Consider the following 14,210-nt stretch of genomic DNA (forward strand, 5'->3'; position numbering starts at 1 on the left):
ACCCTGCAACCAAACAGGCTTGCTTTGCTGGAAGGATGTTCTCTGATTCCGTAACAATATTCTAGGGAAAACACATAAAGAAAATATGCACTGTGGTTCATACATTCAATCATATTTATTGAGCGCTTACTGTTTGCAAAGTGCTTGGGAGAGAAAAATACAACAGACACATTCCCTGCCCACAATGAGCTCACAGTCTAGAAGGTTGCACTGGAGTGTATTATCATTATTATAACCATATTTACTCACGTTATTGCTTCCACTGCATAATTATCGGTCAGTCAAACAATCATATTCATTGCGCACTTATTATGTGCAGAACACTATACTAAGCTCTTGGGAGAGTACAATAAAACAGAACTAGCGGACATGTTCCCTGCCCATAGTGAACTTACAGTCTAGAGTGCGAGACAGACATCCATATGAATAAATGAGAAATGTAGAATATATAATGTGTAATGCATAATCATTTATGATATATCATGAGAATTTATAATATATAATAATAATTACTCATGTGGAATTTTCTTGTCTTGTGCTGTTGATTCGTCTCCGATCCATGGACATATCTCTCCCAGAACACCCAACCTCCATCTGCAATTGTTCTGGTAGTGGATCCTTAGAGTTTTCTTGGTAAAAATACAGATGTGGTTTTTCACTGTCTCCTTCCGCACAGTAAACTTGAGTCTCCATCCTCGAGTCTCTCCCATGCCGCTGCTGCCCAGCACCGGGAAGTTTTGTTTTGAAGCAGATTGCCTTCCACTCTCTGGCCACTGCCCAAGCTAGGAATGGAAGGGGTAGGCCTCTGCTTGACTCTCCCTCCCATAGTCGAGACTGGTAGAGTACTGGAAACTCTCCAGGTGTGACCCTGAGAGGGGAAAGCAAAATTAAAATATATTTAAATATAATTGCCTCATTCCAAGTTTTAAGGAGGGAATACAAATTAATTTTCTATTCTACATAGTTGTAAGGGGTGACAGTCCTGTACAGAGGAAGGAGGAAGAACAGAAAGGTATACATGAGGAAAGAGCATAGATGGGAAGAAGATAATTAAATATTAGACTTTAATCGAGCATAATATCCCCTCCCTTAATTTGCAGTTGTGGAAATTATGGAAAAAAAATGTAACAATTTAGAGTGCAAATACAGTATTATAATAATAATAATATTGGTATTTAAGCGCTTACTCTGTGCAGAGCACTGTTCTAAGCACTGGGGAAGGTACAGAGTAATCAGGTTGTCTCACGTGAGGCTCACAGTCTTAATCCCCATTTTACAGATGAGGTAACTGAGGCACAGAGAAGTTAAGTGACTTGCCCACAGTCACACAGCTGACAAGTGGCAGAGCTGGGATTTGAACCCATGACCTCTGACTCCCAAGCCCGGGCTCTTTCCACTGAGCCACGCTGCTATTATGAAAATATGCAAGTCAGGCCATCTATAGAATATTATGTTTAGCTTCAGCCTCTAATTCTTAAGAAGTTATGAAGAAGAGATAGAAGGCGCAAGTCAAAACAATTAAAAATGAGTAGAGGGCTTAAAAATCAAACCCAGGAGAAAATATTCAGAGAATTGGGAGGTTAATGAGTCTAGTAAAAATAAGACTGAAATACAATTTAATGTTGATCTTCTGGTATTTGAAGAGTTAGAAGGAGGGGAGCTAACAGCTGTTTATAATCTTCAACAAAGAAAGGAAATGGGTTTTGATTGCTGCAAAGGAGATTTCTTTTGGACATTCCAACTTTCTAATGCAAAATGAATCTCTCGTATTGCAACAAGAGGTTGTGAAATCCTATTCACAAGAGATTTCCAGGAATAGGATGGAACAGACTTGCCAACAGTTTGGGAATTATCCATTGGCTGACCACTTTTCCCCAAGCTTGATACAAATCCATAAAACCAATCTTGAATCATATGTATTTGAGTTGCTGTTCACACTGCAAGTTCGCTATCTCCGGCATGATCAGACACACGCAGACTCCTGTGTGCACACCCAGGCGAAAAGAGCAGCAAAATATAATCACCGAGTCAGGGCTTGACCTCTGTGCTAGAGAATGAATGACAGTAAAGTGAACTATTCACCTCTCACATAAACAGACACATGCAGGGTTTGCTACTGTTAGTTTGTTAATTTGGTGGGTTGCGAAAGGTCTAAGTAGAGGTGGATATGCCTCCTTCCTTCCTGCCTCACAAACCGTAACCTTGACATTACTCTTGACTCCTCTCGCTCACCCAATCCACATATTCCATCTATCACTGATTCTTGTCAGTTCAACCTTCTCATAGCTAAAATCCATCCTTTCTTCTCCATCCAAACTGCTACCATGTTAGTCCGAGCACTTATCTTAGCCTTTATTACTGTATTAGCCTCTCTGACCTCCCTGCCTTCTGACTCTCCCCACTTCAGGCCATACTTTACTTTGCTGCCTACATCATTCTTCTGCAAAAACGTTCAGTGCAAGTTTGCCCATTCCTCAAGAACCTCCAGTCGTTGCCCATCCACCTCCATTTGAAACCAAAGTTCCTTACCATCGGCTTTAAAGCACCCAATCACCTTGCCCCCTCCTATCTCACCTTGCTACTCTCCTACTACAGCTTCTCTCCTCTAATAATAATAATAATAATGTTGGTATTTGTTAAGCGCTTACTATGTGCCGAGCACTGTTCTAAACGCTGGGGTAGACACAGGGCATTCAGGTTGTCCCACGTGGGGCTCACAGTCTTAATCCCCATTTTACAGATGAGGTAACTGAGGTACCGAGAAGTGAAGTGACTTGCCCAAAGTCACACAGCTGACAAGTGGCCGAGCTGGGATTCGAACCCACGACCTCTGACTCCAAAGCCCATGCTCTTTCCACTGAGCCACGCTGCTTCTCTAATGCCAAACTACTCATTGGACCTCGATCTTGTCTATCTCACAGCCAACCTCTTGCCCACCTCTGGCCTGGAATGTCTTCCCTTTTCATATCTTACAGACAATTACTCTCCCTACCCTTATAACCTTACTGAAGGCACATCTCCTCCCTGAGGCCTTCCCTGTCTAAGCCCTCATTTCCTTTTCTCCCATTCCCTTCTGCATGGTCTTGATTTACTCCCTTTATTCACCCCCCGTCCCACCCCTAAGCCTCACAGCACTTATGTACATATCTGTAATTTATTTTTATTCATGCCTGACACTCCTCTAGAATGTAAACTCATTGTGGGCAGGGAATGTGTCTGTTATACTGTTCTATTGTACTCTCCCAAGCGCTTAGTACAGTGCTTGTCATTTAGCATATGCTAAATAAAAACAATTGATTGATTGATTTATCTGGGTTCTAATTCCAGCTCCGCTACTTGTCTGCTGTATGATATTGGTCTTGTCTTATGCCATCAAGTCATTGCTGACTCATAGCGAAACCATGGACACATCTCTCCCAGAAGACCCTGCTCTCCATCTGCAATTGTTCTGGTAGTGCATCCATAGAATTTTCTTGGTAAAAATACGGAAATGGTTTACCACTGCCGCCTTTCACGCAGTAAACTTGAGTCTTCGCCCTCAACTCTCTGCCATGCCACTGCTGCCCAGCATAGGTGGACATAATAATGTTAATAATAATGTTGGTATTTGTTAAGCGTTTACTATGTGCTGAGCACTGTTCTAAGCGCTGGGGTAGACACAGGGGAATCAGGTTGTCCCACGTGGGGCTCACGGTCTTAATCCCCATTTTACAGATGAGGTAACTGAGGCACCGAGAAGTGAAGTGACTTGCCCACAGTCACACAGCTGACAAGTGGCCGAGCTGGGATTCGAACCCATGACCTCTGACTCCAAAGCCCGTGCTCTTTCCACTGAGCCACGCTGCTTCTCTAGCCCTCTGCTTGACATAGCCCTCTGCTTGACTCTCCCTCCCATAGCCGAGACTGGTAGAGTACTGGAACTCCCCAGGTGTGACCCTGAGAGGGGTCTATCCCGCCGTCGACCTCTGGCCCACGTCCTACCGCTGTCCTGGAACTCCCTCCCTCTTCACCTCCACCAAACTCATTCTCTTCCCCTTTTCAAAGCCCTACTGAGAGCTCACCTCCTCCAGGAGGCCTTCCCAGACTGAGCTTCCCCTTTTCCCTCTGCTCCCTCTGCTCCCTCTCTGCTCCCCCTCCACCCTCTGCTCCCTCCCCTTTCCCCCCTTCACCTCCCCTCAGATAAGCCACCTTTCCCTCTGCTCCTCCCCCACTCCTTTCCCCTCCCTTCAGCACTGTGCTCATTTGTATATATTTTTATTTCCCTATATATTTTGTTAATGAGGTGTACATCCCCTTGATTCTATTTATCGTGATGATGTTGTCTTGTTTTTGTCCGTCTGTCTCCCCCGATTAGACTGTAAGCCCGTCACTGGAAAGGGATTGTCTCTATCTGTTGCCGAATTGTATATTCCAAGTGCTTAGTACAGTGCTCTGCACATAGTAAGCGCTCAATAAATATTGAATGAATGAATGAATGAGAGGGGATGACCTTGGATAAGTCACTTTACTTCTCTGTGCCTTAGTTCCCATGTCTGTAAAATGTGGGACATTGAGCGTGTTGGACATTGAATGTGTCCAACCTGATTAGCTTGTATCTACCCAGCACTTAGCACAGTGCCTGTCACATAGTAAGCACTTAAGGAATGCTATTTTTTAAAAAAAGGGCATTGATCAGAGTCAGGATGCTAGAAGGGGCAGGAGATCATTGATTTTTCCTTTAACAGTGACATCTGGATTCATCCCTATCTTGTTAACAAGTCTTTCCCACCTCCAGAATGGATTACCATAACAGTCTCCTCCCTAGTCTTAAAACTCAGTGTAAAATTTAAATTTACTGACAATAATCTCTGGCAATAAAGTAGTATAATTCAAAGGTATCCCAAATCGGTGGCTATTCCCAGCAGCGACCCCATGACTACAGCCATGATTAATGAAAATTCCTACTTTAATATAACATCTTTTCTCCAGAGATTCTCAGAGCCATATCTAGCCAAGGTATTTTTAGTCTACGTTCCAGCTGCAAATCTGAAATTTCAGATGACCTCAGAGGGACTTTGCAAAGTCTCAGTTGAATCAAGCAAAACATCTCAGCTGCCTCACTTCTTTCCTGTCCCATGAAACAAGTCCTCCTGAAACACACTGGAATTTGGAATTGATTCAAGCCCTTTGGGACCCTCCCAGGAATGCCTTGACCTATAGACATGGGAAAATTTTCCTGGCAGTCACAGGTCATGGAAAGAAAAATTGGGTTTCAACCTTAGCAGTGTGATTTGCTCTGCTGTTAAGGAGCCTTAGTGGGAAACCCAATTATTTGGTGGGAGATGATGATTATAATAATAATAATAATAATGGTACTTGTTAAGCACTTACTTTGTGCCAAGCACTGTTCTAAGTGATGGGGAAGATACAAGTCATTCCGATTGGACACAGTCCTTGACATGGGGCTCAGACTCTTAATCCCCATTTCACAGATGAGGTAACTGAAGCACAAATAAATTAAGGACACGCAGCTGGCATGTGACAGAGTCAGGATTAGAACCCAGGTCCTTCTGGCTCCCAGGCCTGTGCTCTTTCCACTAGGTCAGGCTGCTCCTCAACTATATAACTTATACTGCAAAGACCTGGGTGGCTGCGCTGGTTTGAGGCAAAATTAGGGAAGACCTCAGTTACTCAGTCCCTGACTAGGGGAAAGAGTTATGTACATGGATTTTTCTCTCCTGTCAACAGTATCTACTGGCTCCAACTGTGTGCTGGGGACTGAACTGAGTCCAGCAACATAACAGATGAATACAGACACAAGCCCTGTCCTGAAGGAGAAGCAGCTTGACATAGAGTAGGGACCTGAGAGTCAGAAGGTCATGGGTTCTAATCCTGCTTGCTACTTGTCGGCTGTGTGGCCTTGGGCAACCCATTTCACTTTTCTGTGCCTCAGTTACCTCATCTGTAAAATGGGGTTTGAGACCGTGAAGCCCCATGTGGGACAGGGACTGTGTCCAACCCGATTTGCTTCGATCTACCCGAGCACTTTGTACAGTGCCTGGCACAAAGTAGGGGTTTAACAAATATAATTATCATTATTATTATTATTATGAAGAGTTTATACTGACTTGGGTATTGGAAAAATAGGTTAAATGAGTGACCTCTGATCACCATCATCAGCATTTCCATCATCTTCTGAACTTTGCACTTTGACTCCCCAAACCCCGACGCCATCAGGTTTCCATTACCATAGCTTGGAGCTGAGTCCACTAGAAAAAATGGGTAGATTAGGTTCCACTCTCATCTCCAACAAATCACTACATTCTCCCTCAGAAAGTAGCATGCAGGATTTTCAGTCGGACAGCAGACTGTGGGCTCTTGTTCTGACCTCAAAAAAAAAACTGACTCGAAAGGGGGTAATTTTTTCACGATGGATTGTCCTGTGGATGAGACAATCTGCCTTCCAATTTCCTCTGGAGTGAGTTGGCCCATGTTGATTTGGACTGTGCCACTCTCCAGCAGAACAAGCGGCCTTTTTCTGGAGAAGAACCAACTTATTTGACATTTAAAATTGTCCCAGTGCCTGGACGTTTCCTCTGTGAGGATGGCAAGAGCTCACTGGCCATGGTTTTCCCAGACCCTGGACCTTCCAATTCTAAAGTCCCAGATGCCGATACTCTTCCTGATCCACACTTTAATTAAAATGTGGCCAGAGAAAAGAAGGCAGTCAGATCATGAATCCAGTGAAAGAAAAAGAAACAGGACTCATGATAGCTTCCAAGCATTGGGTTTGGAGGAATTTTTTTGTGTAGGAGGTGGGGAAAGATTAAACCAATATTTTAGAGCAGGGGCTTTCAAAATAAGAAATTGTTCCCTGAGGCTTTTTACCTTTTCCACTTCCATGATACAAACATCCTTTCTCTCTCTCTCTCTCTCTTTTACACACACACACACACACACAAAAAATCAGGACCAAATCAACTCTTGGTCCTATCAGGCCATGGGTGCTGACAGGAATGGGGAAGGGAGGTGTTTATAGGTGGATTCTTAATTCTGCTCCTTAAACTCCCCTCACCTAACCCTGACAGAGTGCCGAAGCTGTGGCCCCTCACCATGTCTCAGCCCCCACAGACACCTGAGGACTACTCTGTTCCTGAGCATAGCTATAAAAGGAACAGTGAATGAGAGAGACCTTTTTTGTGTCTTGAGTCAGGGAGGGCGACGTGGTTGCACAAAATGGGTTCAATTTGCATAAGAGGCATGGGTTTGGATTACGTATGTGTTTGGGCATATTATTAGATCTAGAAATCCCTAGTAAAAGGGGTTGAATTTCAACTCAACATGGAGCTATGTCCCCTACGATTGACATTTGCCGATCATATGAGGTTATCTGATGTCAGCCTCGCCTCTGCCCCAGCCCACTCCCCGATTCAGCTCCAGAGGAAGGTCTCGTAGTAGAACATCTGTGAACTTGGAACCCGCTGCCTTGTCCGCTCCTGAGAGATATTAATAATGATAATTTTGGTTTTTGTTAAGCACTTACTATGTGCCAGACACTCTACACTAAGCATTGGGGTGGATACAAGCAAATCATGTTGGACATAGTCCCTGTCCCACATGGGGTTCGCATTCTCACTCCCCATTTTACAGATGAGGTAACTGAAGCTCAAAGAATTGAAGTAACTTGCCCAAGATCACACAGCAGCCAAGTGGCAGAGCCAGGATTAGAATCCATGACCTTCTGACTCCCGACCCAGTGTTCTATCCACTACGCCATGCTGCTTCATGATCTGAGGAAGAGGTCTTATAGCTGGGGCCCCTGGTTCTCTCCTGGCCCCCGCCAGAGGAAACCGCACTCGAGACTCCTCCCCCTATGCTCCCAGTATGAGGGTCAGCTCCAAAAGAAAGAATCAAAACATAATCAAAAGAAGGGCAACTTCTTGTTAATTCATTCTTAAATACTTGAAAATGGGAGAACCTAATTTAAAAATTCTTTTTTCATTAACTTGGGGTTTTTTTTGGTATTAGTCAGTCCATCAGTCATATTTACTGAGCACTTACTGTATTCAGAGCAGAGAAGCAGCCTGGCATAGTGGATAGAGCATGGGTGTGGGAGTCAGAAGATCATGGGTACCAATCCCAACTCTGCCACTTGTCTGCTGTCTGGACTTTGGCAAGTCACTTCATTTCTCTGTGCCTCATTTCCCTCATCTGGAAAATGGGGATTAAGACTGTGAGCCCCATGTGGGACAGGGACTGTGTCCAACCCGATTTGCTTGCATCTGCCCTGGCACTTATTATAAGCACTTCAACAAATACCACAGTTACTATTACTAAGCGCTTGGGAGAGTACATCATAACCCTGTAACAAACACATTCCCTGCCCACAGTGAGCTTACAGTCTAGAGGGGGAGAAGGACATTAATATAAATAAATTACAGCTAAGTGCTTATTATGTGCCAGGCTGACCGGGTTGGACACAGTCCATGTCCCACATGGAGCTCACAGTATTAATTTCCATTTTTCCGATGAAGTAACTGATGAGGTAACTGAGTCACAGAGAAGTATAGTAACTTGCCAAAGGTCATGCAGCCGACAAGTCGGGGAGCCGGGTTAAGAATCCAAGTCCTTCTGACTCCCAGGCCTGTGATCTATCTATTAGGCCATGCTGGATCATCATTAAATCTCCTTCCACATCTGCCTTTCCTTCACCCTCCCCACCTTCAATTTACCATGGGAAGAGGCTGCTTGGGCATTCAAGGTGTTCAAACTGCAGCAATTTCCGACCTTTCCAATTACCAGCAAATCCCCTTTGCTTGCTTGTCACAGATCAGCCCCCCTGCAGTCTTCTGTGGATGAGGGGCTGACTTAGGGGCTTTTGTGGAGCCAGAAACTACCTCTTGTCAACCTCAAGGCAATCAAACAATTAATGATATTTACAGGGCGCTTACTAATTAAGGCATTAGTTATGGTATTTGTAAAGTGCTTACTATGTGCCAAGCATTGTTCTAAGCACTGGGGTAGAAACAAGGTAATCAGGTTGGACCCAGTCCAAGGGGCTCATAGGCTTAATTCCCATTATACAGATGAGGGAACAGAGGCACAGAGAAGTCAAGTGACTTACCCAAGATCACAGAGCAGACAAGTGGCAGAGCCGGGATTAGAACCCATGACCTCTGACACCCAAGCCCATGCGGAACACTGTACTAAAACCTTGGAAGATCCATCACGAAGTGACATGGAGCAGTGGACAGAGCACTGGCCAGGGAGTCAGAAGATCATGAGTTCTAAATCCGGCTCTGCCACTTATCTGTTGTTTGACCTTGGGCAAGTCACTTCCCTTCTCTGTGCCTCAGTTACTTCATTTGTAAAATGAGGATTGAGACTGTGAGCTCTAAGTGGGACAGGGGCTGTGCTTAACCCAGTTTGCCTATATCTGCCCCAGCATTTCATACGGTGCCTGGCACAGAGTAGGTGCTTAACAAATACCACAATAATTATTATTATCACTATTATTATTATCTCCCAAGAGGGGGAGATAGACATTAATATAAATAAATAATTGGTAACATATGATTTATAGATACTACGTAAGTGCTGTGGGGTTAGGGTTGGGGCCAATAACAAATGCCCAAAGGTCACAAATCCAGGTGCAGAGATGAGCAGGTAAGCAGGATTGGTGGTAGGATTTCCCCCCAGACTCCACCTCAGAGGGGCTCCCGAGATCTCCCCAGGTGGGTTGCTGTGGGAGCGGACACTGCTGCCGGGTGCTCAATCAAATCAGTCAATCAGTGGTATTTAATGAGCACTTACTGTGTGCACAGCACTGTTCTAAGTGATTGGGAGAGTGCAGTATACAACAGAGTTGATTGACACGATCCTTGCCCACAGCGAGTGGGTGCACTGGCAGCCTAACACACCTGGGGTTCGGACCCCGGGTCATGGTCTTAGGACGGAGCTAGGGGATGCCAAGACTGAGCCTGCTCCTTGGCACACACATGCCAAGAAGTGCAGCCAGCCCATGTGGCAGCCAAGGTCTCAGCTGGAAGCCCACAAGAGGTAATCAAACTGGAATTGCCAACGCTTCCTTTATTTTTTTAATATGTTCATTAAGTGCTTACTGTATCCCAGGCACTGTACTAAACACTGTGGTAGAGCTTACTTGACTCTAAGCTTATTGTGGGCAGGGAATATGTCAGTTTATTGTTGTATTGTACTCTCCCGAGCATTTAGTACAGTGCTCTGCACAAGGTAAGTGCCCGACAAATACAATTGAATGAATGAATGAATGAATGAATGAATACAAGCTAATCAGGTTGGACACAGTCCCTGCCTCACATGGGGCTCACAGGCTTAATCCCCATTTTACAGATGAGGTAACTGAAGCCCAGAGAAGTTATTAAAGTTAATAATGATGGTATTTGTTAAGTGCTTACTATGTGCCAAGAACTGTTCTAAGAGCTGGGGTAGAGTCAAGGTAATCAGGTTGTCCCACATGGGGCTCACAGTCTTAATCCCCATTTTACACTTGGGTAACTGAGGCACAGAGAAGTTAAGTGACTTTTCCGGACAAGTGACGGAGCTGGGATTAGAACCCACGACCTCTGACTCCCAAGCCCGTGCTCTTTCCACTAAGCCACGCACAAGTGATTCATTCAAGGTCGCACAGTAGACTAGTGGTGGAGTCAGAATTAGAACCCAGGTCCTTCTGAATTCCAGGCTCATGCTGTTTCTACTAGGCTGCGTGACTCCACTCAGGACAGGTTCCCACTGTCTTCCACCACTAGACACAAACTGAAAACTCACGCATTTCCTCCTCCAAAGTTCTATGTCAAATCCTGGCCCACAGATACCATCTCTGGGGGTTAAAAAGCGACTGTGGCCTTGTGATCCCCCACCAAAGGAAATTCACTAGAACTGTGGAAATTTTCAAAACCCTCCTAAAGTGTTGTAATGATGCCACCAGCGTGGCTCAGTGGAAAGAGCCAGGGCTTGGGACTCAGAGGTCATAGGTTCGAATCCCGGCTCTGCCACTTGGCAGCTGTGTGACTGTGGGCAAGTCACTTCACTTCTCTGTGCCTCAGTTACCTCATCTGTAAAATGGGGATTAAGACTGTGAGCCTCACGTGGGACAATCTGATGACCCTGTATCTCCCCCAGCACTTAGAACAGTGCTCTGCACATAGTAAGCGCTTAACAAATACCAATATCATCATTATTACTATCATTCAGAAAAGGGAATTGTATTCATGTGTACGGCAAATTATCTAATCAGGAAATGAATTGGTATTTTGCTTTCCATTTCAGTCTTTTTATACTCTCATCTGTTTCAAACGGGAATCGGATCGCTCAGGCAATCAGTCAATGATATTTAAGTGCTGGACTCATCGCTTAGAAGAGTACAGAGCGATAGATAGACCCATATCCTTCCCTCAAAGAGTTTACAGTCTGGAGGAGGCCAAATTCTGGCAGATTGAAGGCAAAAATGGATTGTGAAATACTCCAGGAATAAGAGACTAATTTCTTCCAGATTGAATTTGGCTTCCTAAGAAAGATGCATTCAACCCCCAAAAGAGAAGACAGAACTTGGTAAGAGTGAAGGGGATAATCAGTCAGTCAATCAAACTGTAAGATCCTTGCTCACACCCTGCCCTCCTTTCCTGTGTGGATTTCTAAATTCTTTCAGCCTTCCTCTGGATCTCTTATCTCAGTCACCCTTTCTCACCTCCCTCACCTCACATACCCTCCCCATGCCTCTGGATCTCCGTTCCAGTGGCTCCCCTGCTCCTCTCCCCCACCCACCTAATAATAATAATAATAATTGTGGTATTTGTTAAGCACTATGTGCCGGACACTGTAAATAGTGCTGGGGTGGATCTAAAAAAAGTGCAAGAATAATAATAGAGATGGTATATGTTAAGAGCTTACTATGTGCCAGGCACTGTAGTGGATTCGTGCAAATTACATTGTACACTGTCCCTGTCCCACATGGGGCTCAGTGTCCTAATCCCCATTTTCCAGATGAGGCAACAGAGGCACAGTGAAGTAAAGTGACTTGACCCAGCTCACATAGCAGAAAAGTGGTAGAGCTGGCATTAGAACCCAGATCCTTCTGACTGCCTGGCCTCTGATGTATCCACTAGGCCGTGGTGCTTCACAAACATAATCCCTATCCCACCCCTTTTCTCCACCACTCTTCCTGTCCCTCCCCACTACACCTCTCACTGGATCGTCCCCTTGCCTGTACACAGTCCTTCCTTGTATGGCTTTATTTTTTTTAATCTGGCTGGCGACAGCCACACTTCCCCACTCTTACCACACAACTGGCACTTCTGAACTCCGGGGAGGCGGAGCCAGGGCAGGCTGAGGGGTAACAGGGGCCTCCAGGCGGACCTCTTCACTTGTCTAGTTCTCTTCCAGCCCTCAGAATTCCTGGGAGAACAGGCTGAAAGGATTCTGCCCGTCAGGAATCAGGTAAGGGGTAGAGAGGTCCCAGTGAGCAAAGGTTAAACCAATAAGCCACACAGAGGGAAGGTAGGTACTGTTGTAGGGGAAGACTGACAGGGAGGTGCACGTTCTGGGGTCTGGGAGGGACGGGGTCAGTTACAGAGGAGAGGGAAGGGGAGGGGAGATGAACCATAATCTCATTATGAGCAGGGAATGTGTCAGCTAATTAATAATATTGGTAATATTAAGCATTTACTATGTGCAGAACACTGTTCTAAGCGCTGGGGGAGATACAGGGCAATCAGGTCATCCCACGTGAGGCTCACAGTTAATCCTCATTTTACAGATGAGGTAAATGGGGCACAGAGAAGTTAAGTGACTTGCCCACAGTCACACAGCTAAGTGGCAGAGCCGGGGGTCGAACCCATGACCTCTGACTCCGAAGCCCAGGTTCTTTCCACTGAGCCACGCTGCTTTTGCTGTATTGCATTCTCCCAAGTGCTTCGGACACTGCTCTGCACCTAGTAAGTGCTCAGTAAATACGGTTGATGGATTGATTGATGATGGACACAATTAGGGACAAGCGTGGCCATCACCAGAGTGCATTCTGGCACACCTTATCCATATGACTCCCGGAGCTGCAGAGAGAGGAAAGGCAGCTCCTTGTCTGATGGCTTGAATGATCGTGTATCTTCCACGGTGCTCGGAACATACATAATAAATGTTCCATAAATACCACGGCAATCAATCAATCAGGGGCATTTATTAAGCCCTAAACTGTGTGCAAGCATTGTATAAGAGCTTGGGAGAGTACAGTACAACAGAATTGGTACACACGTTCCCAGCTCACAGAGAATAATAGAAATGACGGTATTTATTAAGCACATGCCAAATATTATGTACTAAGATATGGTATTTGTTAAGCACTTATTATGTGCCAGACCCTGTATCGAGTACTTGAGTAGATACAAGCAAATGGGTTTGGATACAGCCTCTGTACCACATGGGGATCCCCATTTTACAGATGAGGTAACTGAGGCACCGAGATATCAAGTAACTTGCCCAAGGTCACACAGCAGACAAGTGATGAAGTCCAGGTCCTTCTGACCTCCAGACCTGTGGTCTATCCATTAGGCCATGCAGCTTCTTTTTGATGTGTCAAAGAGATACATATAAATATACATACATTCATAAAGATAGAGATGTAGAATCTTTATCTACAGCTAAAGCTATACACATTTATATATAGTTAACCCTCATATTTGAAGACAATACTGCTGAGAGTGAAGTTTGCACATGAAGGGGTGTGTGCCTAAAAAGAACTCTGTGTAGGATCCATAGTCCGGGACACATTGTGCACACAAAAAGGCGGTGCCTAATCATGTTATGACTAATATTTACAACACCTGATAAAGCTTTCTCTTTTTCCTCCTTGTTTCGCATTCCTTATGAAGTTATAGCTTGGAGAGTATCACCTTTTTCCTGATGGCAGTGCACCAAGAAGGTATAGCCTGAGCAGATTGACTCCCAGTTTTCATTTGGAATGCAGGCCCTCCTTTCTCTCTTAATACTTTGTAAACCTGAAATATATTTTTTTTAATTCTGTAATTTAAAAGATCTTCTGGGTGGACTGTTAGCCTATAGTGGTAGTTCAGATACCCAGGTCATGCTACTGGAAAGAAGATTCTACTTGCAGGTAAAAGTGTGGCAAATTTGTATTTCATAAGAAGTAAGTAGGGACTATATGCAGATACAAGATCAGACACAGTCACTGTCACAGAAGA

At 44.8% G+C, this 14,210-nt stretch overlaps 1 non-coding gene across 1 annotated transcript; it reads right to left on the minus strand.

Annotated features, from left to right (window-relative positions):
* Positions 1-740: 740 nt before the first annotated feature.
* LOC114817067 lies at positions 741-878 on the minus strand. The gene has a single exon (XR_003764920.1). It is a non-coding gene; the product is annotated as a small nucleolar RNA SNORA7 (small nucleolar RNA).
* Positions 879-14,210: the final 13,332 nt, after the last annotated feature.

Source organism: Ornithorhynchus anatinus, chromosome 1 (genome assembly GCF_004115215.2).
Source record: "Ornithorhynchus anatinus isolate Pmale09 chromosome 1, mOrnAna1.pri.v4, whole genome shotgun sequence".
Lineage (NCBI taxonomy): Eukaryota > Metazoa > Chordata > Mammalia > Monotremata > Ornithorhynchidae > Ornithorhynchus > Ornithorhynchus anatinus.